Source organism: Chlorocebus sabaeus, chromosome 21 (genome assembly GCF_047675955.1).
Source record: "Chlorocebus sabaeus isolate Y175 chromosome 21, mChlSab1.0.hap1, whole genome shotgun sequence".
NCBI lineage: Eukaryota > Metazoa > Chordata > Mammalia > Primates > Cercopithecidae > Chlorocebus > Chlorocebus sabaeus.
Window position 1 is genome coordinate 115,905,096 of NC_132924.1, and position 6,407 is coordinate 115,911,502.

General features: G+C 42.8%; 1 pseudogene; it reads left to right on the forward strand.

Annotated features, from left to right (window-relative positions):
- Positions 1–217: 217 nt before the first annotated feature.
- Positions 218–6,133, forward strand: LOC140709713 (putative trypsin-6; annotated as a pseudogene).
- Positions 6,134–6,407: the final 274 nt, after the last annotated feature.

The window sequence follows — 6,407 nt, forward strand, 5'->3', positions numbered from 1 at the left end:
TCCTGGGTCTCCCACCTGCACTGACCCACATCCCTCTCCTGCCCATACGTTATGGCTACACACACATCCCACCCTATGGCTCCAGAGCTGTCCATGAGCAGAGAGCTTGAGGACCCTGGGGAAGGTGGGATGGGTGCCCCGGCTGTGGGAGGTCTTCACCGTGCCTGCCCTGCCCATCAGCCTCATCCAGGTGAGACTGGGAGAGCACAACATCAAAGTCCAGGAGGGAAATGAGCAGTTCATCAATGCGGCCAAGAAAATTCGCCACCCCAAATACAGCAGGAAGGCTCTGAACAATGACATCATGCTGATCAAGCTCTCCACGCCTGCTGTCATCAATGCCCTCATATCCAAGATCTCTCTGCCCACCACCCCTCCAGCTGCTGGCACCAAATGCTTCATCTCTGGCTGGGGCAACACTCTGAACTCTGGCAGTGAGTGGGACCCTTTGTCCTTCTGCTTCTCTCTATCCTCACGATTTCCAAAATGAAGCATGCCCCTGAAGTTGAATCCTCTCACTTTCAGGCTTAAGACACATTTCTAGTGCCCATTATGCACAGGTTCTGCACTGGGAACCAGAGGATGCAAAGTCTCAAGGACTTGGCTCCTAAAATCAAAAGACAGGACAAATGGAGAACTTGTTGTGATTACATACTGGGAGGGGTTCAACAATGATCATTCTGGAAACTAAAAGCCAGATTCCCTTGCCAGGACTTATGTTTAGAGTCCTCTCTAGGGGCAGGGTTCCTCTTCAATGTTCCATCCTAGATTATTGTCTCCTTCTCTGGCCTGACCCACATTTCTACTTTCTTTGATCTCTTCCTGATCCTCACAGCTGACTACCCAGATGAGCTGCAGTGCCTGGATGCTCCTGTGCTGACCCATGCTGAGTGTGAAGCCTCCTACCCTGGAGAGATTACCAGCAACATGTTCTGTGTGGGCTTCCTTAAGGGAGGCAAGGATTCCTCCCAAGTGATTTGACCCCTTCCCATGCTGAGGCTGCCACCAATACCCAGGCCCCACCAGGGAAAAAGATTTGAACTCCCAAGGTGGTAGGGCTGAGAAGGTTCCCTGCAGTGTCCCTATGAAGAAGTGAGGAAGGTTCTCTTGGGCTGCATGCTGTCTGCCTAAGAAGAACAGAGAATGGGCCACTGTGAGAAGGACATGGAGCCACAGCGCTGGCTGGAAAGGAGTCTTTTTTTTTTTTTTTTTTTTTATTATTATTAAACTTCAAGTTGTAGGGTACATGTGCACAATGTGCAGGTTTGCTACATATGTATACTTGTGCCATGTTGGTGTGCTGCACCCATCAACTCGTCATTTACATCAGGTATAACTCCCAATGCAATCCCTCCCCCCTCCCCCCTCCCCATGATAGGCCCCGGTGTGTGATGTTCCCCTTCCCGAGTCCAAGTGATCTCATTGTTCAGTTCCCACCTATGAGTGAGAACATGCGGTGTTTGGTTTTCTGTTCTTGTGATAGTTTGCTGAGAATGATGGTTTCCAGCTGCATCCATGTCCCTACAAAGGACACAAACTCATCCTTTTTTATGGCTGCATAGTATTCCATGGTGTATATGTGCCACATTTTCTTAATCCAATCTGTCACTGATGGACATTTGGGTTGATTCCAAGTCTTTGCTATTGTGAATAGTGCTGCAATAAACATACGTGTGCATGTGTCTTTATAGCAGCATAATTTATAATCCTTTGGGTATATACCCAGTAATGGGATGGCTGGGTCATATGGTACATCTAGTTCTAGATCCTTGAGGAATCGCCATACTGTTTTCCATAATGGTTGAACTAGTTTACACTCCCACCAACAGTGTAAAAGTGTTCCTATTTCTCCACATCCTCTCCAGCACCTGTTGTTTCCTGACTTTTGAATGATCGCCATTCTAACTGGTGTGAGATGGTATCTCATTGTGGTTTTGATTTGCATTTCTCTGATGGCCAGTGATGATGAGCATTTTTTCATGTGTCTGTTGGCTGTATGAATGTCTTCTTTTGAGAAATGTCTGCTCATATCCTTTGCCCACTTTTTGATGGGGTTGTTTGTTTTTTTCTTGTAAATTTGTTTGAGTTCTTTGTAGGTTCTGGATATTAGCCCTTTGTCAGATGAGTAGATTGCAAAAATTTTCTCCCATTCTGTAGGTTGCCTGTTCACTCTGATGGTAGTTTCTTTTGCTGTGCAGAAGCTCTTTAGTTTAATGAGATCCCATTTGTCAATTTTGGCTTTTGCTGCCGTTGCTTTTGGTGTTTTAGACATGAAGTCTTTGCCCATGCCTATGTCCTGAATGGTACTACCTAGGTTTTCCTCTAGGATTTTTATGGTATTAGGTCTAACATTTAAGTCTCTAATCCATCTTGAATTAATTTTCGTATAAGGAGTAAGGAAAGGATCCAGTTTCAGCTTTCTACTTATGGCTAGCCAATTTTCCCAGCACCATTTATTAAATAGGGAATCCTTTCCCCATTTCTTGTTTTTGTCAGGTTTGTCAAAGATCAGATGGCTGTAGATGTGTGGTATTATTTCTAAGGACTCTGTTCTGTTCCATTGGTCTATATCTCTGTTTTGGTACCAGTACCATGCTGTTTTGGTTACTGTAGCCTTGTAGTATAGTTTGAAGTCAGGTAGCGTGATGCCTCCAGCTTTGTTCTTTTGACTTAGGATTGTCTTGGAGATGCGGGCTCTTTTTTGGTTCCATATGAACTTTAAAGCAGTTTTTTCCAATTCTGTGAAGAAGCTCATTGGTAGCTTGATGGGGATGGCATTGAATCTATAAATTACCTTGGGCAGTATGGCCATTTTCACGATATTGATTCTTCCTATCCATGAGCATGGTATGTTCTTCCATCAACCGGTACCAGCCATTGCAAAAACATGCCAAAATGTAAAGACCATCAAGGCTAGGAAGAAACTGCATCAACTAACGAGCAAAATAACCAGTTAATATCATAATGGCAGGATCAAGTTCACACATAACAATCTTAACCTTAAATGTAAATGGACTAAATGCTCCAATTAAAAGACACAGACTGGCAAACTGGATAAAGAGTCAAGACCCATCAGTCTGCTGTATTCAGGAGACCCATCTCACACGCAGAGACATACATAGGCTCAAAATAAAGGGATGGAGGAAGATTTACCAAGCAAATGGAGAACAAAAAAAAGCGGGGGTTGCAATACTAGTCTCTGATAAAACAGACTTTAAACCATCAAAGATCAAAAGAGACAAAGAAGGCCATTACATAATGGTAAAGGGATCAATTCAACAGGAAGAGCTAACTATCCTAAATATATATGCACCCAATACAGGAGCACCCAGATTCATAAAGCAAGTCCTTAGAGACTTACAAAGAGACTTAGACTCCCATACAATAATAATGGGAGACTTCAACACTCCACTGTCAACATTAGACAGATCAACAAGACAGAAAGTTAACAAGGATATCCAGGAATTGAACTCATCTCTGCAGCAAGCAGACCTAATAGACATCTATAGAACTCTCCACCCCAAATCAACAGAATATACATTCTTCTCAGCACCACATCGTACTTACTCCAAAATTGACCACGTAATTGGAAGTAAAGCACTCCTCAGCAAATGTACAAGAACAGAAATTATAACAAACTGTCTCTCAGACCACAGTGCAATCAAATTAGAACTCAGTACTAAGAAACTCAATCAAAACCGCTCAACTACATGGAAACTGAACAACCTGCTCCTGAATGACTACTGGGTACATAACGAAATGAAGGCAGAAATAAAGATGTTCTTTGAAACCAATGAGAACAAAGATACAACATACCAGAATCTCTGGGACACATTTAAAGCAGTGTGTAGAGGGAAATTTATAGCACTAAATGCCCACAAGAGAAAGCAGGAAAGATCTAAAATTGACACTCTAACATCGCAGTTAAAAGAACTAGAGAAGCAAGAGCAAACACATTCGAAAGCTAGCAGAAGGCAAGAAATAACTAAGATCAGAGCAGAACTGAAGGAGATAGAGACACAAAAAACCCTCCAAAAAATCAATGAATCCAGGAGTTGGTTTTTTGAAAAGATCAACAAAATTGACAGACCACTAGCAAGACTAATAAAGAAGAAAAGAGAGAAGAATCAAATCGACGCAATTAAAAATGATAAAGGGGATATCACCACCGACCCCACAGAAATACAAACTACCATCAGAGAATACTATAAACACCTCTACGCAAATAAACTGGAAAATCTAGAAGAAATGGATAATTTCCTGGACACTTACACTCTTCCAAGACTAAACCAGGAAGAAGTTGAATCCCTGAATAGACCAATAGTAGGCTCTGAAATTGAGGCAATAATTAATAGCCTACCAACCAAAAAAAGTCCAGGACCAGATGGATTCACAGCTGAATTCTACCAGAGGTACAAGGAGGAGCTGGTACCATTCCTTCTGAAACTATTCCAATCAATAGAAAAAGAGGGAATCCTCCCTAACTCATTTTATGAGGCCAACATCATCCTGATACCAAAGCCTAGCAGAGACACAACAAAAAAAGAGAATTTTAGACCAATATCCCTGATGAACATCGATGCAAAAATCCTCAATAAAATACTGGCAAACCGGATTCAGCAGCACATCAAAAAGCTTACCCACCATGATCAAGTGGGCTTCATCCCTGGGATGCAAGGCTGGTTCAACATTCGCAAATCAATAAACATAATCCAGCATATAAACAGAACCAAAGACAAGAACCACATCATTATCTCAATAGATGCAGAAAAGGCTTTTGACAAAATTCAACAGCCCTTCATGCTAAAAACGCTCAATAAATTCGGTATTGATGGAACGTACCTCAAAATAATAAGAGCTATTTATGACAAACCCACAGCCAATATCATACTGAATGGGCAAAAACTGGAAAAATTCCCTTTGAAAACTGGCACAAGACAGGGATGCCCTCTCTCACCACTCCTATTCAACATAGTGTTGGAAGTTCTGGCTAGGGCAATCAGGCAAGAGAAAGAAATCAAGGGGATTCAGTTAGGAAAAGAAGAAGTCAAATTGTCCCTGTTTGCAGACGACATGATTGTATATTTAGAAAACCCCATTGTCTCAGCCCAAAATCTCCTTAAGCTGATAAGCAACTTCAGCAAAGTCTCAGGATACAAAATTAATGTGCAAAAATCACAAGCATTCTTATACACCAGTGACAGTCAAACAGAGAGCCAAATCAGGAATGAACTTCCATTCAAAATTGCTTCAAAGAGAATAAAATACCTAGGAATCCAACTTACAAGGGATGTAAAGGACCTCTTCAAGGAGAACTACAAACCACTGCTCAGTGAAATCAAAGAGGACACAAACAAATGGAGGAAAGGAGTCTTTTAAGATTCAGAGTAAATGTAGCTATATTCCTCCTCCATCTCTCTCTTCATACAACTTGTCCCTTCTTCTCCCCAGTGTGACTCTGGTGGCCCTGTGATCTGCAACAGATAGCTCCAAGGAGTTGTCTCTTGGGGCTATGGCTGTGCTCAGAAGAACAGGCCTGGAGTCTACACCAAGGTCTACAACTATGTGGACTGGATTAAGGACACCATAGCTGCCAACAGCTAAAGCCACCAGTCCCTCTGCAGTCTCTGTACCAATAAAGTGATCCTGCTCTAGCTGTCTGTGTCTCTGCCTGCTCCCTCACACTCCTTCACACTGGAAAGCATCCTCCAATCTCAGGTCAGATTGGGGTGTCCCCCTTAAAGATCAGCAGAGTCCACAGCCCCCAAAATGTGTTCCATGGCACACTAGATTAGCACATGCAAAGAGATGGAATCCAAAAATAATAAGAAGCTTGGGAGAAAGGGGGTCACTGTTTTCTAGAGAAACATGTGTTTCAGAAAGGTGGTCTCTCTTGGGTGGGGGAGGTATTGATTTTTATTTGAACTTCTCACAAACGTTAGAGCTACTCTGCCTTCAGAACAATCACAGCACAGAAAATGTGTCAGCATCTTCGAGGTCATCCAAAAAATTAGACCAGTGGAATATTATTGCTAAAATACAACAATAATGAGAAATACTGTTGGTGATGACATGCATCTCCCAGGAATGTTTAGGCACCAAACCCTCGATCAAGCCCTCCCTTCTCATTCACCTGGAAAATCAGACTCAAGTAAATCTCCCTGGACCCCTAACTCTTCCCTCAATGCCCTAGTTCCATCTCTGTGAGCGGCTAGAGAGATGTCCCGCCTACCATAGCGGGAGCCAGACTGTGACTTGGGAATCAAGCCCAGCTCTGCACACTGCATTTTCGTCTTCTCTGCCCCTTCACTTAAAACCTCTTGCCTCCAGGCTTAAGACGCATTTCTAGTGACCATTACACACAGGCTCTGCACTGGGCACCAGAAAGATACAATCTCAAGGACTTG